This window comes from Nansenia antarctica (assembly GCF_963989245.1).
Source record: "Nansenia antarctica genome assembly, contig: SUPER_18_unloc_1, whole genome shotgun sequence".
NCBI lineage: Eukaryota > Metazoa > Chordata > Actinopteri > Argentiniformes > Microstomatidae > Nansenia > Nansenia antarctica.
Genome location: NW_027663467.1, coordinates 1724713 through 1751748, shown reverse-complemented (window position 1 = coordinate 1751748; position 27036 = coordinate 1724713). Strand labels below are relative to the sequence as shown.

Sequence of the window (27036 nt, the reverse complement as noted above, 5' to 3'; positions counted from 1 at the left end):
CCCCTTCCCGAGTCCCAGGTATGGCGACACCAAATACAGTAGAATTCGAAGTCTTCACCTTTGGCTACAGGGATACTGCTGTCGTATGCAAATCCCATTTATAGACAATTTCACCACGTTCTTTAACCGTAGTGAGCTGTTTGCGAGAGATAGGTTTCACCCAAACAGGTATGGTGCCCGCCTGCTGTCCATGTCCATGGACCTCGCTGCCCAGCCCTGGACCTGGCCGGTGCCCTGTCAACGCTGATGTGGGATGAGTCCGATCCATTCCTCTAACACCAAACATGCCATCCAGACTATTGTCTCCCATCGGACTCCCACCACCACAAATAAGGTAATACATGGCGCAAATTTGAGAAATGTATTACCCATTTCATTAAGTATTCCCTCGAGTCAGTCCCAGTGTTAAAATGACATCTCCATGGCAATTTTGAATATCAGGTCCCTATCGAACAAAAAAACATTTATCATAAATGAGCTCATTTGTGATAGAAAACTCGACTGTATGCTACTCACAGAAACCTGGCTAGATACAAATGGAGCAGCAGCCCTTATTGAGGCATCTCCCCCCAACTACAGTTTTTTCCAATCAATCAGAAATGGAAAAAATGGGGGAGGAACAGCTACCATAGCTTCAAATAACCTAAACTGCAGGAGCATATCCTTTGATATATTCTCCTCTTTTGAATATCATGCCACAGTTATGGCATGCCAACCACCTATTCTAACGGTAACTGTATACAGGCCGCCGAAACCAGCCCCTACCTTCCTACCTGACTTCTCTGAGTTCCTATCCATTATCCATCCCAACTATGATAGGATTATTATCACTGGTGATTTTAACTTTCATGTTGATAATGAGGCTGACTTGAGGGCTAGGGATTTTATTGACCTCTTGAAATCTATGGATTTTATCCAACATGTCAATGAATCCACTCACAATCATGGCCATACCCTTGATCTTGTGATTACAAAGGGTCTTGAGGTCTCAATATCAGGTATCAGCGACCTGGCCCTCTCTGACCATTTCTGTATTTTCTTTACCATTGTCACATGTAAAGCTGAAAGCAATGCTGAACGTGTTGTTAAAAAACGTTATCTTACCCCTGCAGTGGCTGAGAATTTCAAAGCTTTGATGAACAGTAATCACACAACTCCCACGTTATGTGAAAACGACTTAGTAATTACCTTTAACAATAAAGTAAAAATGGCCCTAGACTCCCTGGCTCCTACCAAACTAAAAAAGGTTGGAGCCAAGAGGAGAGCACCATGGCGAAACAGTGAAATAAATCTCCTAAAGAGAACATGTAGGAAAGCTGAGCGCAGATGGAGAAAGAGCAAATTACAGATTGATCAGAATATTTTTAAAGAACATCTATCTGCCTTTAACTTGGCAATGCGAAATGCTAGAAAAAATCACTTCTCAAATATAATATCTACAAACAAGAATAACCCCAGGGTCTTGTTCTCGACAATTGATTGCCTTGTAAACCCTGCTCCTAGAACTCTAGACGGCGCAGCCTCTGTCACCAAATGCGAGGAATTTGCAGCCCACTTCAGGGATAAGATAACAAATATTAGAATGTGTATTACTCAGGAAAGACTAGGTTTGTGTAACACTACAGATCCGCCACCACAGAACATGACTATGAGCATGTTAACCATGATTAGTACGGAAACATTAGGTAAAATTGTGTCACAGCTTAAACCGTCTACGTGTCCTCTTGACCCTATTCCTACCACCTTTTTTAAGGACATTTTTGAATCTGTGTCTGATGACATACTAGGCATTGTAAATCACTCCCTACTTAAAGGGATATTTCCAGCGGCGCTTAAAACTGCCCTGGTTAGACCCACCCTGAAGAAAAGTAACCTAGATCCTTCTGATCCAAAAAACTGTAGACCAATATCCAATCTCACTTTTCTAAGCAACATTTGAGAAAAGGCAGCGTATAGACAGCTTCATGAATTTTTAGTCTTAAATAATAGGTATGACCCACTTCAGTCAGGTTTCTGATCATACCACAGCACAGAAACCGCTTTGCTTAAGGTAACTAATGACCTTAGGATAAATGCAGACTCGAAAAAACTCTTGATTCTTGTACTCTTAGACTTAAGTGCAGCCTTTGATACGGTAGACCATTCCATACTTATTGAGAGACTTGAAAACTGGGTTGGCCTCTCAGGTCCGGTCTTAAACTGGTTCAGGACTTACCTGACTGACCGAGACTACTTTGTAGCCCTTGGTGACCATAAGTCAAAAAATTATAGCACAACCTGTGGAGTTCCCCAGGGGTCCATTTTAGGACCGTTGCTTTTTAGCCTATACATGCTACCCCTCAGTTCTGTTATCAAGAAGCATAGCGTTAACTACCACAGCTATGCTGACGACACTCAGCTTTATATCTCAGTAACTCCCAACGACTACAAGATGATCGACCACCTGATAGATTGTATTGCCGATATTAATATTTGGATGACACAAAACTTTCTCCAACTCAATCAAGAAAAAACAGAGGTATTGATCATTGGCGAGAAAACTGGGAGAGAGAAATTATCTGCACACTTGAAAACACTAGCTCTTAACACTAAGTGTCAGGCTAGGAATCTTGGGGCGGGTTTCACAGACAAGGCTTAAGCCTAGTCCTGGACTAAACCACACTTTCCATGAAAATCTCCATTGAATATGCTTTTTAGTCTAGGATTAGGCTTAAGCCTTGTCTGTGAAACCGGCCTTTGGTGTCATAATTGTCCCAGATCTAAATTTTGAAACTCGTATTAATAATACTATTAAAACATCCTTCTACCATCTAAGAAACATCACTAAGGTACAATCATTTCTCTCCCAGGCAGACACTGAAAAATGTATGCATGCGTTTGTTACTAGTAGGCTAGATTACTGTAATGCTCTCCTGACAGGTCTCCCCCAAAAAATGATTAATAGACTACAAATGGTTCAAAATGCTGCTGCTCGTGTCCTTACTAGGACCAAACGAAGAGCGCACATTACACCTGTCTTGAGATCACTACACTGGCTCCCTGTCAGTCATAGAATAGACTTTAAGATCCTTTTACTAGTCTATAAATCACTCCACTGTGATGCACCCAATTACATGGTGGACATGCTCATAAGATACACACCAGCTAGACCCCTACGGTCTAGTGGCACGGAACTTTTAATAGTGCCAGAGGCTAGGACAAAGAGATTTGGAGGATCAGCTTTTAGCATATATGCTCCTAGATTGTGGAACACCCTACCTGAGGGCCTGAGGTTGTCTAAAACTCAGGACATTTTTAAGCGTGACCTCAAAACCTACTTATTCAATGTCGCCTTTTGATACTAAGGGAGACATTGTGTTGGTGGTGGGGCGGGCTGGGTGCGTGGGGCGGCGGGGGCTCCCTGGGGGGGGGTGTGGGGGCCCACCGCTGGTTACTGGTAGGCAAACTGGCTAGTAGTCGCTCTATTGGTAGAGGGCTGCAAGGGAATTTTTCCTGGCTACATAGTGTACAGGTTTTTACTTTTGCCTGCTCGCGGCTCTGTCAGCATTGATTGATTGATTGACTGATTGACTGAACATTTTCATTGTGTGAAGCGCATTGAGTTGCATCTTGTAAGAAATGCGCTATACAAATACAATTTGATTTGATTTGATTTGATTAAAGAAGCTAGTAGAGTATTGGTGTGGTCTGTATAAAATTATAAAAAGAATTCGAGTGGAACATTTAAAAACAACTGAAAGATATTCAAATGATAGAAATTCCCAGAAGGATGTCTGTTTGCAGTTAAGACTGTATCGGAAGAAAGAGGCGATTCCACCACCTTTTTTGTGGGATCTAACGACATCTAAGACAATTAAATTCCCATCTCCGTATGTAAGAAGACACAGGCTTCAATTTATATTTAAATGTATTCATCTAAATGATCCCCCCTATTTAAAACAGTATCTTGTTCCTTTAACATCAAATTACCAGTCGAGGCACTCCTCTCAGTTCCATTTCCTCAAGGTAAGAAAATAATTGGCAAAAGAGCCTTTAACTTTAAAGCCCCAGCTGATTGGAATAATTTACCAGTTAACATTAGATCCATCACATATGTTGGTAGATTTAAGCATGCACTGACTTCTTACTTTGTGACTGATTGTTCTTGTTATCTCTGAAGTTGTCACTTAATATTTTATATTCAGCTGTCTAGAGTATAGATGTAGATCCACCTTCCCTTAGTTTATAATTATTGGCCACTTTGGGCATGTTGTGGTTGTAATGTTTTCAATGTTTTTCATTAAGTAATGTTGTTGTTGTTGTTGTTGTTGTTGTTTGTCTCTTGTCTTTGTCATAATTGTACTCTTTATTATTTTGACACTCTTGTTATGATTGTGATATAAGGGACCCTCTCTAAAACGAGATGACACATCTTAAGGGTCCACAGAGGACGCCATCGCGACGACGATAAGATTAATCTTATTATCCTAATAAAGAATTTTAAATAAAACAAACAAACAGTGTTGAGATTTAAGCTGCAAATGTAGCGGGTACAAATATATGCTGCGCCTTTAAGACGAGCTCACATGAACGCGCAGGTGTGCTTGAAAGAGAAACAGTGAGTTGGAACGAGCAACGTGGACGGAGCGGTAACAGTGTGGGCTGTTTACAAGTATAAAAGTTTTGATGAGAAGATATTACCGAGTGGTCATACAAAGTGACACGCTTTGAATCAGTAACGCGGTTACGTTTGAGTTTTTCGTTTCCTTTGATAGTGCGAGTGCCGAAGTCGGGCTTCATTGAACTGAAATTGACGTTTGCTATTAGCTGGAGCTACATGGCGATGCACAGATAGGCTACATGGATGAAGATGGCTGGAAAAGCATTCAAGTGTGGGTCTAGTGCTGTTATCTAGATCGTCTAGGTCGCTAATAGGGATACGTTAATTTGCGAGGGTTTTATTTAGGAAGAGCAAGCCTGAACGTCGTCAGTATCGAGAGGTGTGGAGTGCTAGCTAAAAGTTATGCTCACCCCTCCCCCACCCCGTATGTGAACTGCGAGAGAAAAGGAGCTACTCGTTGTTGATGTTCGTTGCCCTGCACAGAGGAGAAGCGTGCGCCAGTGACGCGTGAGTTCAGCGAGGTTTCTCGAAGTTTGCCCTGCCAGCCATCAGACATCCTTGATGTGCGATCTCTGCTGTATGGGTAATCTCTGCACCACACCTTGCCATTAACACTGGCCAACCACGCATACCGTGCGCAGACGAACAGAACTGTGAACTGAACGGACTAACGCTCGCACGCGCACACACACACACACACACACACACCCCGCACTGGAAGTGCACACACACAACTGTTAACAACGCCCACTGAACTGAACTGAACTGTACAGCAATGGCGCTGGTAACTAACACCTGCAGAACACGCACACACACACACACGCATACACAAACCCACACTGGAAGAAAAGGACTGCTCATTCAGACTGAGATGTTGTTAAATGCAGTGGTGTAGTCTACGTGATACGCAGGACTACGCCGTATACCCACTAGGAAAGGCCAAGGATTTGCGTATACCCACTTAAAAATGCGTGAGGATACGTAACGGCGTTTTGTGACAGAACTTTCACACTTTTATTCATAAAATTCACCCCGTCTGTGTTACGAAGCACTTACTTCAAACTTTCTGACATGTTTGTTATCGCATTACCAGTCGTTCAGAATGCTCTCAGTATTTCCCCTACAGAGCCTTGGGGTGGGCGGGTCAGACCTCCACACACAGCTTCGTGCCGCGCTGGAGAATGGTTTTGTTTTGTTTTGTTTTGTTTTTGTTTTTGCGCGAGTGTGCGCGTGCGACGCGAGAGAGTTTTTGCAGGGTGAAAGCTTTGCAGAAGAAAGTAAGCAAGTTGAAATGTTAGCAAATATAATTACTGTGTTCTGACAGAGAAAGTTGGTTCAAATTAGTCGTTATTATTGTGACTAGAAAACGTCTGATTATAGTTTCATGGTGTGAATAATAGTGTCAAAGAACTAGCAAGCTAGCTAGCTCAGAGGTGATGAGATGAGCTAGTCTGCTGCACACATGCCAGCTAAAGAGCTAACTGGATGCACTTCATTATTTTACTTAAAGTAGATATACTATCTACAATACCATAATGGTATATTTCAGTGGAGGCTCCTCCATAGAGGTGGAGGAGGCCTGGCCTCCCCAATAATTTGAGAGAAGAGAGAGAGATTTAAAAAAGCAATACCGTAATTATATTTTTTATTTTTTATTTATTTAACCCAAAAAATATTTTAAATGGTTTTATATTAATATTATTTATTAATATTATTTCCGTTTTGTTCATAAATATTTTCCATGGCTAAAACCCAATATTGCAATTGTAAAGCACCTACAGGCCAGAATCCCTATCCGTTTCTATTGAAGGAGGCCAGGCCTCCTGTCGAAAAGTCCAGGCCTCCTGTTGGAAAGTGGTTTCTCATAGAAGTCAATGTAATGCAAATTTTTTCATGGCAATATGTGATTGGCCCATCACTGAAAATGGGTGGGAACAGGAGGCCTCTCCTCCGTCGTAGTACCTTTTTTCCGCCACACGCGTGTATGAGTGCTGTTCTGCAGGATAAATATTAGAAATGAGTCCAGGGCTGAATGATTGACATTTTGTCAGGCAAAATGGATGTGAGAGAGGTACATGCAACAGGTGCTTGTGGTGGTGGCATGGGTCCGAATCCAGTGGGAGAGGAGGATGGGTTGAGTTAAGTTTTTTTAAATTGTTGAAATCCTGCAAGTTGAAATCCAGCAAGTTGGCTTGCTGATATAACTTTAATATTGGGACAAACCTGTGGAGTGGAGTCCTGGAGAGAGCATGCCGCCCCTCAGCTAAACCAGAGGTGAGTTGAACTAATCAGATGTCTCTACCAGTGTTACACCACTAGTTCTCAGTAGTAATAACACTCCATTGCATGTCTGTGTTTCTCAGCAGATGAAGCCAGCTGGAACCAGTACTGTCCTCACAACATTTAAACAAATAAATATTTATATTATATTGAATAAAACTACATTTGATAAAGAAACTGTTACGTATCTTTTTTACATGCTAAACGTGATTAAATTGATGATTACATGTTGAAGCTGTAGAAGAAGAAGAATGAAAAATGTAGGCTAAAATTTGTTTTTTAACCACATAATTATCAAATTCCTGCCTTTGACACATGTTCACTGGGCATTTATATTACATCCAAATGTCATTTCTCAACTTAATTATCAGGCAGGCTCATAGACTTACAGCAATGTCATTTCTTCAGGCAGGCTCATAGACTTACAGCAATGTCATTTCTTCAGGCAGGCACATAGGCTAAGCTCTGCACAATGAATTCCATCAATCAGAACTTTCTGATTGTAGCTTACACTCCAAATAGTATGCCTTTGGCCAGCACAAAGACAGATAAGAAGAACAGGGAACATTCCATTGCGAGTGAAGCGAGCAAGCGGAAAAAAATTGGCCTCCTCAATTCTGGAAGTCACCAGCCTCCACTGGTATATATATATATATATATATATATATATATATATATATATATATATATATATATAAAGACGTTATAGCTAGCTAGCTATGAGTTATCCTCAAAATAATGAACAGCAAGCTAGGTCCTAAACTAGGGCCGGTGGAAGAGGGCAAGTGTCACATTGTACAGACTACCAAAACAGAAAAATAAAATCTTAATGACAGCAAAAGTGAAAGATGTCAGAAATGCATTACCTGGAGATTGAATAAGGTAATTGTATATGTTAGGATATGACACCTCAGGCCATTGGGTCGGGTCGTTCATCCACATGGATGGAGGCAGACTGAAAGGACACACACTGCCTATTTCATTACTTTTCTCCATATAACGACGTCGATCATTGATCGGAAACCACACTATATAATAGTTTGCTTAACTGGCCATCGGATTTGTGCATCTAATATCTAAAAAGCAATACGGCTTTCTTATGTTATCGGATTAAAGCAAAGACCACAAATTTTCATTGACCGCCAGTCAAACTTCTACACTTCTACCACCCAACAGGGGACGTGATCGTTCTGATGACAGGGAGATGACGTATGACTGCTCTGGAGGCAGACTAATATGGAAGCATATAGCTGACATAAATCAAATGCCAATGCAATATGAGATTGCAATTGCATGTTCCACTTTTGCATGCATTCTTTTTGAATATTGTCTGAAAGAATGCATGCAAAAGTGGAACATATAATTGCAATCTCATATTGCATTGGCATTTGATTTATGTCAGCTATAATTATGCTTCCATAATTGACCGCCAGTCAAACTTCTACTCTTCTATCACCCAAAAAGGGGCATGGACATTACGGGAGGGGAAAGTACCGATGATGCGTTACTGTGATGAATTGAAAATATCCAGTTGCCTTTACCTGTTATATCCAGTTATATCCAGTTTATATCCAGTTATATCCCGCTTATATCCAGTTATATCCAGTTACCTTTGGATATTCCCCATTAGATGCCCATTGGATACAAACACTTCACATTGACCAATGAATATCCAGTTGCTAAGACGTTTGACATTGACCAATGAATATCCAGTTGCTAAGACGTTTGGATATTGCCCACCCCCATTAGATGCCCATTGGATACAAACACTTCACATTGACCAATGAAGAGTTGGGACAGAATAGATAAATACTTCGCGGGTGTTGATTTGCCGTCGATCTCGAGCGTCAACGAAGGAAGACACCTCACCATTTCTTCTGCTCTGTCATTGCGCTCTGGCGTTAGACAGTTTTAGCTATTTTATTCATCTGTGTGATCAATTGTGATTATTTAATCTGTAAAATCCGTAAGAAGAGCCTGTCAGAGAATTGATGGAGGTAAGCAAATGCCATGACAGCTAGCTAGCTGTATCTGGCTGTATTGTGTAGGATTAAGTGTGACTGACCACCTGAAAATGATCATCAACACATTTTAGTAGAAACGTTGTTTTGTTTTTGTTCAACTTCTGAAGTAAATGTGGTTTGTAAAATGTGTAAAGCGAACTTAGTCGTGGCCCTGGTTGGTCACGGTCAAATTCAACTATCTGTACTCGCTAGCGATGGGTATGTCTAGTTCCTGAAATGTGAACATCGAATTTCGGCGGCTGAACTGTGGTGAACTTGAAGTTGTATTTCAGTGCAGTGATCTGATCAAAGCAACATATCAAAGCTAGATAATATAGCTATATTACATGTCTGTCTGGTGACTAATGACTGTTTTGTCAGAACTTTCTGAAATGTTGTTCTACTCGGGATTATCTTGCCCCGTTTGCAGATCACGTGTAGGTTCATTTAAGGGTTAAATTAACGTACAGGGGCTATTGCGACTAGCCATAATATGTCATCCGCATATAACATAAGTTTATGCGTGGACTCATTTATTATAATTCCTGGAATATTCGGGTTGTTACGAATCATTACTGCGAGGGGTTCGAGGGCTGGACAGAAGAGGCCTGGTGACAGCGCCGAGCCCCGCCGAGTGCCTCTCCGTTTAGGGCAGTTCAGAGATATTGAGCGTCAAAGTTTTTACATTCCATTATGTTCTGTGAGATGGAACCTTTGTATTTTATTAATTACTAACTCAAAAATGTCAACATTTTAAAAATAACACCACACAGGCATTAATAAACACCTAATGGATCAGATGATGTAAAAAACTTAATTTTGACAAAAATGGAGATAGAACCTTATAATTCTAACGTCACGAAGTGTAACATAGATAGATGATATTAGACCGTCTGTGTTCACCGCTGCCTCCGGGTCTTCATAAAGGATCTCAGTCCATCTCAGACATGTTTGGCCCAAAACCCAAAAGCCTTCAAGTTCAATGTTTGAAACACGGACCTCCATTAACTATCCTGTCAAACGCGTTCACAGCGTCGAGCGAGACGAGATGGCCGCTGTTCTGTTGGACTGTTACAATTTCGCATAAACCAACATAATGTTTATAAGTAGGGTTGGGTATCGTTCAGAGGTGTCAAAAGTATTCACATTCATTACTCAAGTAGAAGTATAGATACTATGGTTTAAAAAGACTTCTGTAGAAGTTGAAGTATCAACTCAAGCTTTTTACTCAAGTAAAAGTATAAAAGTACTGGTTTCAAAACTACTTAAAGTATAAAAGTAAAAGTAATGTAAGGGGAAAAAAAATGCCATTAAGGACAAAAGCTTAGGCCACGCCACAGGAGCCTATAGTGCACTACCCCACCTCCCCCCCAAATATTTTTTTCTAAAGGCCATAATGACTATTATGTTATTATTAAAATGTTAATGTTGAAAAATTTGGGATGCACTTGTTTCAGACGCATTTATGCCCATTGAAAATGAACACATTTTAGTACAATGCAAATACATTAAAGAACCATATATGTGTACTACTGAGCATTAACATGTGAACACGGAAGATATGATGACTAGTTGCCTAAGTATTGTAATGGTGCAAAAAGTCAAACGTCAAAAATCAAACGTCAAAAGTCAAACGTCAAAAGTCAAAAGTCAATAGCCTTTATTGGAACTGTGAGGGCAAAACCATACAAACCATAACAAAGTAGTGATTCAATATTTCCTGAAAAAACACACACATACACACAATCTACATCAGCATCAGAGTTACCAATAAGCTTTGTTCAGCCGCAAAAGCAGCAGGTTCTCAAAGTTCTTTGAGCCAATGCATGCTCTTTTTTGGCCTGAAGATCAGCCCTGCGACACTAAACAGTCTTTCACAGGCTGTTGAGGCAGGGAGTCCCGTATTAAATTTGAGTGATAGCTGGCACACAGCTGGGAAGGTCTTCAGTACCTCTACTGTGTCTCCTGGGCACCCCAGGTACGCATCCAACTGCTGGGACGTTTCAAGAGGGCCGGTCTTCTTCAAGGAGGAAAAGAAGTCCTCTTCCTCAGACGATTGGGAGCCCTCACTGAAGTATTTCTCGGCCTGACAGTCCAAGTGGCTTCTGATATAGTGAAGGCCTGTGGAATAAAAAACTAAAATCATGACAATTTAGACTATATGGCAGTATTGTAACTGTGTATTGGATAGTGTTGTGTGTGTGTGTCATTAAATGTAATTTCAAACTAATTTCACTGTCTTCATAGAAATTACACATATTAAGCGGAAGTGAGACACTTACCAAGTTTGAGGATATTTTCGTCACTTGTCCAACAGGTCTTAAATTTGGGAACTAGAATGGCTGCGGCTATCAGTTCTGGATCTGCAAGCATCTCTCCGAAGCGTTTCTCAAGGCCTGAAAGAAGTGCAGCAATCAAAGGCTCACAGAACTTGGAGGCGACTTGAAGGTGCTGTAGCTTGGTCCTTTGGTGGGGACCAACCATCCCATCTGCACACTGGTTTCTCCCTGAAGAACATCCAGTGCCTTTGCAACTGGGCTCATTGTCTTCGCATATTCTGCAAGAAATGCAAGTTCCACTGGAGTAAACCTGTACAAAGAAGAAGAGAAAAACACAACATGGAACATTAAGTCTACTTGATGTAGCACCTTCAACTGGAGGAACTGATCATTAAAAAGGAAAAATATTGTCATCTGAGACTTTTAGAAATGAAGTTGTGTTGCTACAAATCACATTCATAGTAAATATGGGGACTGCATATTGGCATAGTGCATACGTGTTCTACAGTATTCCAAGTATACAACTGTGACTTAATCTATTGTTAATCACTTCATTAACTGTAAGGCAGAAAAACAAGCACTTACTTGGGTGTATCTAGTTCACTGCAGACAGCTGCAAGGGCTCCCTCGCCTTGTTCTCGTGTTATTCTCACTATTCTTTCTACGGCTGAGAAGAGTGAATTCCACCTTGTAGCAACAGGCCTTACGAGTTGGAGTTTGCAGTGGTCTTCAATTACTTCAGATGCGGTGGTTGATCTTGAACTTTTATTCCACAGGCTAGAGCATTTGGCAAATGTGGACCTTGACACGCGCTTGTACAGTGGGTTGACCTCTGCTTTTGAAGCATCAACTGTGGACACTAAATTGAGGAGGTGGCAGGCGCAGCGATGGTGCTTGGGTAGCTGGTATTCTGGGTTACAAAGGCAGAGGACAATTTCCACCTGGCGACCCGCCGAAGATAGTGCATGTGCTTGTGTTTGTGTGTGTGTTCACCTAAAAAACTTGCATGTGTGTGATCAGAGTGTAAAACTGCCGTGTGTGGCCATTAAAAGACCATCAAGGACCATCAAGGTCAAGGTCCGATTCTAAGTAGTCATCTTCTTCCAACAGGGCTCCGGCATCAACAAATTCAACACCCTCAAGGCTTTCCTCTTCTTCATCGTTATCATCATTTTGGCCACCATCATCCTCTTCATCACCCTCTCCTACAGGTTCAGCATTGTTGTTCTCGTCAGTCTGCCCATAAACTCTGAAGGCTTTCAGGAAGTTTGATCCGTTGTCAGTTGTAGTGCGAACGATCTTCTCTCTGACATTGAATTCTGTGTGAATATCATTTAGGGCACCAGCCAGGGCAGAAAAGGTATGTGACCCTTTAAGTTGCTTGCATGCCAGGGCAGCACAGGATCTCTGCATGGTCTGGGGGTTAAACCAGTGCGCAGTGACACCAATGAAACCGCGACGGTGTGCCATCCAGCAGTCTGTTGTTGTTGCTATGAACTCAATTTCACTAAGGGCAGCTTTCAGTTTTCTTTTCATTTCAACAGGGGCCTTTGTGACTTTGTTAACAACAGTATTACGCGTCATGACATTTGTATTTGGCTGAAGATGTTGCACAAGCTCAATGAAGCCCTGTTGCTGAACAATGTGTGGTGGGTGCAAGCCTTGGACAATGAATTTGAGGACTACTTCATCCACACTTGCCTGGGACACTCTTCGAGCCTCCCACAGCTTGGTTTGTTTGGACGGTGGGGTCAAAGAACCTTCAGTGGATGACTTCCTTTTGAGGGCTGTTGCGTGTACCTCTCTAGACGAGTGGGGTGTTTCTTCTGTGGAGAAAATGAATGCACAGGCACAGATTGAGATTCATATTATTTCTCTCAAACCACAAGCTGAGACTATCTAGGACTTCCGCTGTATTAAATGTCACGCTGGAAGTTCATGAATGGAGGTCAGACTACAAGTTAGGGAGCAGTTTCACTGGTCTATGCAATTATGTTGAGCAGACCAGAATATTGCCACTTAAAGCTGTTTTAGGACCACCATTGTTAATGGCACACACCGCGCACATTTCTTCTCCCGTGGGAACATAATTAACTCTTTACAGCAACAAACACGGTAAAACTCCGACCTCAACACATGAAGGATTACAAATGAAACATTGAATCATAGCCTACTGCTAGCAAGCAAACCATGGCATGTTCTTAGCCATAGCAAACATTGCAAATTTACCATTAGTACGTTACTAGGTTACTACAAAATGTCGACTGATAATAACAAACTTTCAGCTTACCTCAATATGCTTTTTCAAATTAGACGGTGAGTTTTTGAAGGCCATTAGCTCGTGGTACTTGGGTGCGCAGAGCTTGCAGCGCATTCGAAAGGAGTTGTTTTTGCATCCAACCATTTCAAAAAATTCTTCCAGGTACGGCCAGGGATGGAGAAGGGTTGGCTGATCTTCCTGGCTATCAACCTGGTTGATGCTGGTGCTTGGTTGGGACATTTCGCTGTTATTTTGAGTCTCTGGCACGGTCACAGACATCTTTGGCTACATACTGCTTTCCTTGCTGGAGTGTGATTTGTGTCATGTGCAGCAGATGGAATGCATCTCGTACAAACCAATAGGGTGTCGGCATGGTATAATGTTTATACTTCTCATCCAACCACAATCAAATTCACTCTATCCGGATGGCGCGACTTATCTGGATAGTTTTTTTTTGTGTGTGTTTTTTTTAACGATGAAAAGCAAGTAACGAGGCTATTTTTAAAATGTAAGGAGTAGAAAGTACAGATAATTGCTTGAAAATGTAAGGAGTAGAAGTAAAAAGTCGGCTGAAAAATAATTACTCCAGTAAAGTATAGATACCCAACATTTCTACTTAAGTAAGGTAACGAAGTATTTGTACTTCGTTACTTGACACCTCTGGTATCGTTTGGGTTTTATCCGGTACCGGTACCTAACCGATACTTTAAAAACGGTACCGGCACCGAAACGGTACTTAATTCGGTCCTTTTGATTTTTTAAAAATGACATTATATATATATCTATAATAATAACACGGTCGACAACATTAAACAGCTTTTCACTTTTTTTTTTATTGCTGAGGCACAATATATATTAGTTAAATATACACTCAAATTAAAATAAATGAAAATAAAACTCGTCAAAATCCAAACTCTTGCCGCTCAGCTACTCCTCCCCTCCCCGGTCCATGATGACATGACGAAGGTGCACTTGACTTTATAAGGCGCCTCACATTATCAGAAGAATTTCTACGTCTAATAAATAAAGCCCACTTGGTCCGGATGGATAAGTGACCCAAAGTGTTTTATCTAATAATCTATTAGCAAGTATTTTAGATAGTAGTCGACAATCGGCTGAGATCCGTCGTCATTTCAACAAGCCGCCAAGCTCGAGATCAAATCAGAAGCTCCTCGCCATTTCGTCTGCTCCGTCATTGCGCTCTGCCGCGTCAGACAGTTTGAGCTATTTTATTCATCCGTGTGATCAATTGTGATTATTTAATCTGTAAAATCCTTGTTAAAAAAACAACGTCAGACAAGAGCCTGTCAGCGAATTGATGGAGGTAAGCAGCTAGCTACACTGACATTGCCACCGACAGCAAATGCCATGACAGCACTGGACAGCTAGCTAGCCAGATCTGTCTGTAACTGGTATTGTGTAGGATTAAGTGTGACTGACCACCTGAAAATGATCATCAACACATTTTAGTAGAAACGTTGTGTTGTTTTTGTTCAACTTCTGAAGTAAATATGGTTTGTAAAATGTGTAAAGCAAACTTAGTAGTGGCCCTGGTTGGCAAGGCCAAGTTCAAGGCCAACTATCTGTACTTGCTAGCGATGGGTATGTCTAGTTCCTGAAATGTGAACATCGAATTTCGGTAGCTGAACTGTGGTGAGCACTCATTGAACTTGAAGTTGTATTTCAGTGATCTGATCAAAGCAACATATCAAAGCTAGATAATATAGCTATATTACATGCCTGTCTTGTGACATGACTGTTTTGTCAGAACTTTCTGAAATGTTGTTCTACTCGGGATTATCTTGCCCCGTTTGCAGATCACGTGTGGGTTCATTTAAGGGTTACTTAAGGTCATTTAAGGGTTAGCGTACCAGGGCTATTGCGACTAACATTTGGTCATTTGGTTAAAGCGGGGTATCCATATCCCTGGACTAACTTGCCTGTTTTTATTAGCATGCCATAATATGTAGTTACATTTTAATATCTGTTCATATACATTTATTTCCAGGTCAATAATGCACTAGGAAGTGGAATCAATGCAAGTCCAAGGGGAGAGAGAATGGCGTCTGATGGATTTCAAAGCGTCTCATCTGGTTCAGATTCGTCATCCGAGCATCAGGTGAGATGTCTTCAATAGGCTTTCAATATGAACGTCAATGTGAGGGACAGAATGATAGGCCTAATGGAAGTGTTAGGTCCTATCCAAATTGACTTATGTAAAATGTTTTTTTTTATCAAGGTAGAGTTAGAAAACTATTTAAAAAATCACTCCTCAATTAAACATGATGTAACAATATTAACATGTTACATTCAATCAAATGACAAAATAGCCTACATATATAATACTCAGCATAACATCAAAGTGCATTGTGCTAATGTAACAGAGTTGGGAATGTATGTTTAGTTGTGGTGAATATAGATGAGTTTCGCCGTGCTTGAGCAGCCCTGGTTGTTGTTGGAGCCCCCCTTTGGAGTTTGGGTGTACTGCAGGTCTGCGTGTTCTTTTGTCCTTCTCTTGTTGCCGTACTTACGGTGGAACTAGAACATGGCCGCCATCTCAATGGGTATGTGCGCTATGTAAAATGCTCCTCGTGTTTTGTTGTTTGTATGGAGAATCTTGTAATGTAGGGTGAAGGTGTTGGTGTAGTACTGTGCTGTTTGTTTTTACATGTATTGTGATGATGTGATGTATTGTGATGATGTGAAACAGAACATTTATTGTATGTTGTTTTGAACATGCAGATTCACAAGCAGACCAGAGAAGAATTGTGTTCTATATGTCTTCTCTGCAGGTATGTCGCTCCACATGTTGTTTGTAATTGTTATTTGTAATGTTTGAGGGAAGTTTGTGTTCTTTCTGTGAACAAATTGTCCTGATGTGAAATGTACATAGACGGTGGTGGTAGAACATGGCCGCCATCTCAATGGATTCACAAGCAGACCAGAGAAGAATTGTGTTCTATATGTCTTCTCTGCAGGTCAAATAAACGAATTAAATGAAAGAAGTTTGGCTGTTTGACCATCGTTACACTGGTGCCGTGACACGTCGATCTCAAGATCAGCTGAACGCCGATCTCCGTGGATGCTGCGTGGATGCCAGGTCTTAGTGTGATAGATCAAGTGTGGTCAGAGTATTATAGTAAATGGTCATTCAGTCTGAGGTCTGTGATTATATCAGTTTAAAAAGTGCTTTGATTGTTTTGGTTTTTATGTCCTGCTGTAACTTTATATTTTTTTTTAAACATTATTATTATTATTATTTTTTCATTCAGTAATATTACACAACGCAAGTCTGTACCACTATGGCTCAGAGGCCAGGTTTTAATGATGAGATTTTTGCCAGTCCAGTGTTGCCTATGGGGAGGGGTGCATGGGGGGCATGTCAGAGCAGAGCAGACAGTGCTGTCATAGACATCGACAGTGACATTGACATTGACAGTGCTGTCAATAGTAGGGAGGTGGGGTGTTCCCAGTTGTTTATTGACAGTGGTAGAGGCACAGGGTCAGGTCAGGACCCAGGTTGTGCTGCTGTCGGACAGTTTACAGGGGAGGCTCCTCCCACATCCACACCCAGTGTTAATGACACTGAAGCTCTTCATCACCTTTCAGACATGATGGGTCAGCTAGGTGCTCAGATTGGCGAGTCCATTGTAACCAAGTTAATTTCAGCTGGTGTAGTTCACTCAAGTAGTATGAGCAGTGCACACCTCAACTGCACATCGCCTCCAGATCCTGTAACTGATCCTAATGTTGTTAGACAGGAGGTTCCGCGCGTTACTGTGAATGTAAAATCAGACAGGGAACCACCAATGTTCCGAGGTGATAGTTCTGATAAGTGTTCAGTCCAGGACTGGATTGACATGTCTAAAGCTTATCTGAGAAAGCAGAAATGTCCAATGCATGAACAGGCTGAGGAGATACTGGCAAGGCTGATGGGTAAGGCAAAGGATGTCGTGAGGGTTGGTTTGCGTAGCGATCAGACACTTGATGTGAAGCAGAACCCTGATCTCATCTATGATATCCTTCTCAAGTACTTCAGTGATGTGTCATCATGCCTCCCGTTGTCAGATTTCTATGCCACTCTACCCAGACCCAATGAGAACCCTGTAGACTACTGGTTGAGGATCAACAAAGCAGCTGATGTAGCTGGTGAGGGCCTTCGCAGACAAGGTAGGAGGATGGAGAACGTGGGTGAAGAGGTAGCACGGATGTTTGTCAGGCATTGCCCGGACTCTGGACTATCCCGTATTCTGGAATGCAAGGCTATTGAGGAGTGGAGCTCACGAGACATACAGTTGAAGATTGATAATTATCAGAGAGAGCTGAGAGCCTCTGGCAGGACCGGTAGTTCTGTGCCATTGAAGAGCCATGCCACCGCCCTCCACACTGTGCAGTCTCATCCAGAGCCTTCGATTCAGTCTGTGTCTGAGCAGTGTTCCACCCAGTACCCCCCTGCTCCTGCCCATGGTCCAGTGTACCACACACAGTGTCCGCCTTCTACCCTCATTCCTTCCCAGGACCATGCTTTAGGCCAGCTTCCGTGCCCCTCCTCCGCGACTGCTGTGGCCCAGAACACTCAGCAATCTGAAGACAGGATTCTTGCTCGCATTATGGAGAGGCTGGAGCAGATGATGGGGAAAGTGCAGCAGCGTGACAGTGCTCCTCGTGGCGGAAGATACCAGGGTGGCGCCCGTGAGAAGGCCTGCCGAGTCTGTGATGACAGTAGACACACTACCATCTCACACTGCATGTCAGAGAGGCTGTGCTTTGTCTGTTTAGCCCCAGGTCACACAAAAGTTGAGTGTCCCACCAGGTCGTCCCGAGCACCTCAGCCTCAGGGAAACTAGGTGGCCTGTATTCAGAGGGAGAAAGTATAGGTCGCCAAGTAAACTCCCATTGTGAGGACGAATCTAGTGCTGAGACAGTGTATATAGCTCTCAAAAGCTCAAGTGATAACTCTGAAGATATTGTTTATCAGAATACGCATACAATTAGTGGTAGTGACAGCCTTTTCTACACACCTGTGACAGTTGGTAATACAGTGACTCTAAATGCTATGCTAGACAGTGGGTCTATGGCTTGTACAATGAGTAAGACGGCAGAGGGAAAGCTTAGAGAGGTTGGAGTTGCTACAGAGCATAACCAGTTCAGTTCAAATGTGGTGCTTGTTGGCTGTGGTGGTCGCCGTGTCAAGCCTGAGTCAGCTTTCAACGTGGAAATGGAGGTGTATGGCTGTAGGATTATGGTTCCCACTCTGGTAGTTGAAGGCCAGCATGATGAGTTGATACTAGGCACCAATGTTATTAAATATATCCTCCGGCAGTATAAGCAATGTGATGGCTACTGGAAGGCTGTGTCTACGCCCTGTCCTGCTGGCGATCCAGAATCTGAACAGTTTCTCTCGATGCTCGCTGGTCTGAACCGTTGGCGAGGTGACGTCATACCTGACAAGATAGGCACAGTCAGGTGCAACTCAGCCGTGTGTCTTGAGCCTGGTCGGGAGTACCTGATGTGGGGCAAGCTACCCAAGTCCACTATTGTGTCTCCTGGTAGCGCTGTGATGACAGAGCCCACATCGTGTCGCTCAGCTCCAAGAGGGGTTCTGGTGGCCAGAGTTGTTACTCCTTTGTGGGGAGACGGATGGGTTCCATTGAAGCTGATCAACTCGTCCGACAGGCCCGTCTTGGTAAGACGCAATGCTAAATTGGCCGACGTCTTCTCCTGCATTGCGCTCGAGGACATGGATGAGACCGGACCTGCTGAGGTCCCACTACTCAGTTGCTGTCAAGTAACCCCGTCCAGTGAAAATGCGGCCCGCACTGTTGATGAGGAACTGAAGTACATGGGATTGAGTGGGCTCGACATACACTCCTGTGACGTGTCTGAACAGTGTAGAAGCAAGATGGCTGACCTGGTTGTGCGCTACAAGGACATCTTCTCACGCCATCACCTGGATTGTGGAGAGGCAAAGGGCTTCATACATCGCATTCACCTCTCAGATCACAGGCCATTCCGGCTCCCATTCAGACGAGTGCCCCCCAGTCAGTATCAGAAGTTGCGCCAAGTACTGAGTGAGATGGAGGAGAAAGATATAATCAGGAAGTCAACCAGTGAATATGCATCTCCGTTGGTTCTTGTATGGAAAAAGAACGGAGATCTCCGTATCTGTACAGACTTTCGCTGGCTGAACAAGAGGACCCTGAAGGATGCTCACCCTCTCCCTCACCAGGCCGACTGCTTAGCTGCACTTGGAGGTAACTCCTTGTTTAGTACTATGGATCTAACCTCAGGGTTTTATAACATGCCACTACACGAGGATGACAGAAAGTACTCTGCCTTTACAACACCTATGGGCTTGTATGAGTATAATCGCCTCCCGCAGGGCCTCTGTAATAGTCCTGGGAGCTTCATGCGTATGATGACTAGCATTTTCGGAGACCAGAACTATCTGAGCTTACTGGTTTACCTGGATGATTTATTGGTGTACGCCCCTGATGAGAGGACAGCTCTGGAACGCTTGGAGATGGTGTTCAGTAGACTGCGTGGTCATAACCTGAAATTGGCCCCCAAGAAGTGTTTTTTTCTCCGGAAATCCGTCAAATTCCTCGGTCACATAATTAATGACAACGGTGTGTTGACTGATCCCAGCAAAGTTGAGAGCATCGCAAAGATGACAAGTGCTGACCTGATGGAAGCGGACGGTGTAACCCCCTCACAGAAACGAATCAGATCTTTCTTGGGGATGATCAATTATTACCAGCACTTTGTGCCTAGCTTCTCCGCTATTGCAAAGCCTCTCTTCTCTCTGTTGACGGGCCAGAAGAGAAAAGGGAAGGTGAAACAGTCCAAACAAAGGTCACAAAGCAGGAAGTTGAAGGTTACTGACTGGACCCCCGAAACGGAGCAGGCTTTCCAGAAGCTGAAAACGGCGCTGGTTGAGACGGCTGTCCTGGCTCACCCTGATTTCAGCCGTCCCTTCATGCTGTCAACGGACGCGTCCCTTGATGGCATCGGTGCTGTCCTGTCGCAGATCCAAGAGGGTGAAGACCGAGCGAGGCCAATCGCATTCGCCAGCAAGTCCCTCTCTCAGTCTCAGAGAAACTACCCAGCCCATCGGTTGGAATTCCTAGCCTTGAAGTGGAGTGTCTGTGACAAGTTTAGCCATTGGTTGAAGGGGCATGATTTCACTGTTTGGACGGACAATAATCCATTGACTCATATCATGACGAAGCCCAAGCTGGACTGCTGCGAGCAACGATGGGTGGCTAAGTTAGCGAGCTATAACTTCGACATCAAGTACGTGCCAGGCCCACAGAATGTTGTCGCTGATGCCTTGAGTCGTGTGCCTTTCGTCAAGCAGAGAGTCAGTCACAGATTACTTGAAGAGCCCTACAAGAATCTCCTCTCCGAAGTCCAGGATGTGTCGAGTGCTTCTGTACAGGACGCCTTCCGGTCGTCCAATGATAGTGGTGACACTCCACGCCAGGCAGAGAGTTACGCTCAAAGTGTCCCATCACCTCTGCATGTCCACGCTCAGTCTATGGAGATGGATGAAGTGTCTGTTGTTCTACAGTCATATGACGATCTGTGGGAGGTCGGAGCAAGAACGCGTGCTGTAGCAGTCTTGCACCATTTGCCTCAGTTAGTCCCAGGTGGTCAGGACTCACTTCCTGCTTACAGTGAGAAGGAACTCCGGGATGAACAGCTCAGAGACAGAACTCTCTCTCGAGTCTTGTACTATGTGGAGAGACATCGGAGACCCTCCAGGAGAGAGAGAGATAAGGAATCAGTCACAGTCATGAGGTACCTGAAGCACTGGGAGAAACTTGTTGTGAGCAATGGGATACTCTACAGAGTCTCGAGGGATCAAGTCGTGAAGTCAAAACGCCGCCAGTATGTGGTTCCTGAGTCTAAGAAAGTTGAAGTTCTGAGAGGTGTTCATGACCATGCCGGCCATCAAGGTCAGTTCAGGAGTCTTGGCTTGGCCAGACAGAGGTTCTTCTGGCTCAACCTCGACAGAGACGTAAGAGACTACGTCCGTAACTGCCAGCGGTGTATTGTCAGTAAGACTGTTGAACCTGCTGCGAGGGCGCCTTTGCAGAGTATCACATCAACCAGGCCACTTCAGCTGGTTTGCATTGATTTCTGGTCAGCGGAGGACTCAAGGAACAAGTCAGTTGATGTGTTAGTTGTTACTGACCATTTTACAAGAATGGCCCAGGCATTCCCCTGCAAAGATCAGTCAGCCAAACAGGTGGCGAGAGTTCTATGGGACAAGTTCTTCTGCGTCTTTGGGTTCCCAGAACGTATCCACAGCGACCAGGGAGCTAGCTTCGAGAGTCAACTAGTGAGTGAGCTGCTCAGAGTCTCCGGTGTCAGAAAGTCGCACACAACCCCGTATCACCCGATGGGTAACGGTAGTGTGGAACGTTTCAATAGAACTCTCGGTAACATGATCCGAGCGCTTGAACCAGAGGCAAAAATCAACTGGCCGAGGCGTTTGCAAACTCTGACGTTCATGTACAATAGCACAGCGCATGAGTCAACTGGCTATGCACCTTTTTATCTGATGTTTGGGCGTACTCCTCGTCTCCCTGTCGATATACTCTTCCGGACAGTCCTGAATGATCCAGCTGTGGTCAGCTACGACAAGTATGTGATGTCTCTCACGAAGGATCTGAGAGAAGCTATGGTCATAGCCCAGGAACATGTCATAAAAGAACAGCACCGTCACACAGAGCTCTACAACAGACGAGTGAAAGGGCCCACCATTGACGTCGGAGACCGTGTGCTGTTGGCGAACAAGAGAGAGAGAGGAAAGAGAAAGGTGGCTGACCGTTGGGAGTCTACTGTATATACTGTGGTGGATAGGAACTCTGAGACTCACACATATAGGATACAAGACACTGTCACTGGACGAGAGAAGGTAGTCCACCGTAATCTATTGTTGTTGGTGAACTTTCTGCCGGTGTATGATACGAGTGTGATCTCTGACCCAGTTTCATCCCTGTCTGCTGTTCATACATCAAATGAGCCAAGTGACATGTCCGTGTCGGAAGTGGAACAGGATTCCTTGCCTGGGGAAGTGAGTAGAGGAACCGCGTTCGAGTCGGAGAGAGTGGATTCCTGTCCTGGGAGTGAGGGAGGGGAGGTTGAAGACATGGAGTATGGGGGTAGAGCTGTTCGGGAGAGGGATGTTCCCTTGACTGTTCCAGAGCCCAAGGATCCCAAGGGAAGAACCCTGGAGTGGGTCACCCAGTTACCATTCCCTGACCACTCACGGACAGAGGCTACTAACACTGTAGTGTCTTCAGTCTCGTTTGCCCCTCAGAGGGTTCCCGAGCAGATGGCTGAGGAGCAAATGGTAGATCAGTCCATTAACTCTGATTCTAGATTTGTGGTTAGCGCTGATGATTGTACTGATGTTTCTGGTAACACGAATCAGATAGATGATGCTAGTGACACACAGCGTACTGACACTCTAGCTTCTGTTACACAGTGCGAACATCCTAGTACAGTCACACAGGTCAAGTCCAAGTTTGGTCGCCTTATCAAACCAGTTGACAGATTGATTTATACTATGTCAGGACAAGACATTATCCAAGACACTAAGTCAAACATTCGAGCTGTTTGTAGGTCAGTGTTTCAGGCTTCCCACAGTTAGATAAGCCGAAGCTCAGTTCAGTGCATGTATACACTGTGCACACTGACATCCTATGACATATAGGTTTGTTCGTTATTCTGATTGTTTCATAAGAGGTTGTGGCCTCTTGAAGGCTAGTAATACACAGAAGAAAAAAAAAAAAGGGTCTTGTGGGGTGTAGAACGCATCCTACCGCCAGTAGTTGGTTGGAGAGATAGGTTACCTCTCTTTCCACTTCATCCTTATAGGATACTTTTCAAGTTGGCTGTCCTGTCCTTTGGCGGCCCTATGTAATAGTGTAAAAAGTAAAAAGTAGTGTTTAAATGTATAGTTGCTGCTCAAGGTTGGCGAAATTCAGGGGAGGTGGGTGTAACAGAGTTGGGAATGTATGTTTAGTTGTGGTGAATATAGATGAGTTTCGCCGTGCTTGAGCAGCCCTGGTTGTTGTTGGAGCCCCCCTTTGGAGTTTGGGTGTACTGCAGGTCTGCGTGTTCTTTTGTCCTTCTCTTGTTGCCGTACTTACGGTGGAACTAGAACATGGCCGCCATCTCAATGGGTATGTGCGCTATGTAAAATGCTCCTCGTGTTTTGTTGTTTGTATGGAGAATCTTGTAATGTAGGGTGAAGGTGTTGGTGTAGTACTGTGCTGTTTGTTTTTACATGTATTGTGATGATGTGATGTATTGTGATGATGTGAAACAGAACATTTATTGTATGTTGTTTTGAACATGCAGATTCACAAGCAGACCAGAGAAGAATTGTGTTCTATATGTCTTCTCTGCAGGTATGTCGCTCCACATGTTGTTTGTAATTGTTATTTGTAATGTTTGAGGGAAGTTTGTGTTCTTTCTGTGAACAAATTGTCCTGATGTGAAATGTACATAGACGGTGGTGGTAGAACATGGCCGCCATCTCAATGGATTCACAAGCAGACCAGAGAAGAATTGTGTTCTATATGTCTTCTCTGCAGGTCAAATAAACGAATTAAATGAAAGAAGTTTGGCTGTTTGACCATCGTTACACTAAGAAAAACATAAACGTGTTCACACAATCTAATATGTTTAAACAAAAATACATAGGAACAGTATTGAGGACCACTCATTTATTGTAATAAATTATTTGAGATTATGGATAATTGTCTGTTGAAGTAGGCAAAATGTATTGTCTGTTCAACTTATCACCTACTGTATATTTCACTTACCCTTTGTTAAGGGTTTAATACGTTTTTGCTTCATTATCTTACAGATCTGTGGAACAGGGGACAATGGAAGGCTGTCGCAGCCTTTTATTCCACTACCTGACTTCCAACTGCCAGAGGAGCCTCACAACACCTACACACCCTGGTCTGCTCATGATGATCCATACCAATTACGGTAATTGATTGCATTCAGAACAATGTTAAAAGCAGGCAGGTGACAGAGTTTCTTGTGAGAGATAGTGATATTCTGGGAAATTATTGGGAAGTTATTGTAATAAGTAATAAAAAAGAGTCAGTTTGTTCTGAAATCATAGAGACATTTATGAAGACTTAATAGCAACGAGTGTGCACTTTAAGCACTCAGATACTTGGTGGTAGCAGCAGCATTACCCACCGCATGTTCCATCTCCTGCCTTGACTAACAATTGAGGATCACTTGAACTTCTAATAATCTGGAAAAACTATCCAAAGGCCTGAACTTTTTAATGTGAAAATGTGCAATTTGAATTATAGGTAAACAATATTTTAAAAATGTAAAATATGTTTTAACTGTTATAACAGTAGGAACCTCACCGATGGAAATGACTGTGGAAGTCAAGCTGATCTCTATGGGCTAGTGTCAAATATCTTGGAAGAGGCTGATCCAATGGAAAGCTACTATACTGAAGAGTGAGTTACGTCATATTCAAATTACTTGAAATACAATTTAAATGAAAAATTATCAGAAGTACATTGAATCAATAGATTAGATGAATCCAATTGTAATTTACCTCCTTAGAAGTGTACTATGCAGGCATGAAAATCACTCACCTTACGGAGAAATTCGCAGTTTTTAATCCAAAATTGGTGACCTACCTGAACCGTGTAGATCCAATGAGAAATTGAAGGGTTTTTTGGGCGGAGCAGACCCACAAAAAAAGAAGAACATGTGCGTGCGTGTGAAGGGCTGTGCGTGTGAAGGGCTGAAACTATCATGTGCGCACGCGTGAAACTCCTTGGTGAAGGGAGCCAATACAGCGTAGCTATGAGTGCGAGGTAGGGATGCACCGAATTTTAAATTCTTGGCCGAAGCCGAATTTAAGGAAACATTGGCCAAATACATACCGGCAGTTTTTCATTTATTTTTGTACCATTGTATAAACTAAATACATTTTCCTTTTTATCCATGCTTTTCAAAGATTTATTTATTTTTTTTTACTTTTATTGAACATTCCAGCAGACAGGTCACCAACTACATTTGTCCAAGGGCCAGAATTTTTCGAAGCTTACACTGTGGGGGCCGGACTTATATATATTCATTTATTTTATTTCGGCATAATTAGCATATTATTGTTTAATATTTTCACTTTCTTACAAAATGTATGTTATTAATGGCTTATCAGTGTTAACAGACTCCTGACACCTATACTGCAGCCAGCCACCAGGGGGCGATCAAGATATTTTGGCTTCACTTCATTGTAATAATTTTCAGTTATCAATCAAGCAAAGTGTCACTCTCAAAGAGAGAACCTGAAGCGTAAAATTGATGTGGAAAACCGCAGCTTTAATGAGGAATGGACTGACAAGTACGCATTCATCTTGCCAACATTTAGTAACGCAAAACCTGTATGCCTCATCTGCACTGAAACGGTAGCTGTTGAAAAACGATACAATCTTCGCCGTTACAATTATACAAGTCTTGCAGCTTTCAGAGAATCATACCATGAGAAGTCATATCCTGAGACCCGTCACAGAATAATTGCAAACTTGAAAGCTGGATATGGACATGCCAATGGAATTATTAGCAGAACGTTATCTGAACGAGAGGCAACTAGTGCATCTCTCCGGGCTGTCTGGGTTCTACAAGCATAACAAGCCATTTACCTCATTCATTTTTTGACTGAGAAGTTAGTTGTTATTTAAGTCACTGTAATGTGCATGTGAAAAAATTGCCTATAACACGAAATGTTAAACAAGAGCATGTGGAGAAAAACCACGAAATGTTAAATGAGAGCTATGAGTTTGTCCCCATTCTTGCATGCGAATAGGCGCTACGTCTGCCGCATTCCATTTAAAAGACGGGAATTAGTTTCAGCTTTGCTACTATACTATACTATTATATACTAGTATACTATACGGCTATTTAGAAGCAAGGATGAAGATTTGTGAATGAGTTAGGTCTGAATCCTCCTGCATTGGTAGAACCATATGAATCTATGCCATGGCCGCGTTCGTAAATTCTCTCTGAGAGAGTCAGAGCGTTCACGTGACTGCCTCTAGTCCAATCAAATTACCTGGTTCCATGATGACATTGAATCCACTGTGCGCTCCGACGAATTTACGAACGCAGCCTATATGTTCGAAACGGTATTTCCGTCCTCACATTTTCTGAATTCATTAATATGAAAAAAACACAAATATTCCACGGGCCCGATGGGAAGCTTTGGTGGGCCGCATTTGGCCCGCGGGCCGCTTGTTGGTGACCCAGGGGTCGGCAACCCAAAATGTTGAAAGAGCCATATTGGACCAAAAAAACAAAAAATGAATCTGTCTGGAGCCGCAAAAAAATTAAAGCCTTATATAAGCCTTATAATGAAGGCAACACATGCTGTAAGTGTCTATATTAGTTATATTAGCCTACTATCAAAAAAATTACTAGGTAGGCGACAAATACATAATGAGCATTCATGATTAAATGTTTATTTTCGCTGCAGCGCACCCTGGAGAGAATGACGCACTGTACTCTGCTGTACGACGGTGCTTTAAGTTTAACTTCCATTACAATATTAATGTA

The 27036-nt window shown here is 42.9% G+C and overlaps 1 pseudogene across 1 annotated transcript in view; it reads left to right on the top strand.

Moving 5' to 3' along the window:
- The first annotated feature begins 14740 nt into the window (after positions 1-14740).
- The window catches only part of LOC308173713, a 28387-nt pseudogene continuing 16091 nt past the window's right edge, over positions 14741-27036 (top strand). Inside the window, exons 1-3 of the transcript in view lie at positions 14741-14746; positions 24311-24473; positions 24828-24932. The product of the transcript in view is annotated as an uncharacterized misc_RNA (transcript). The remainder of the gene's footprint in view (positions 14747-24310; positions 24474-24827; positions 24933-27036) is intronic.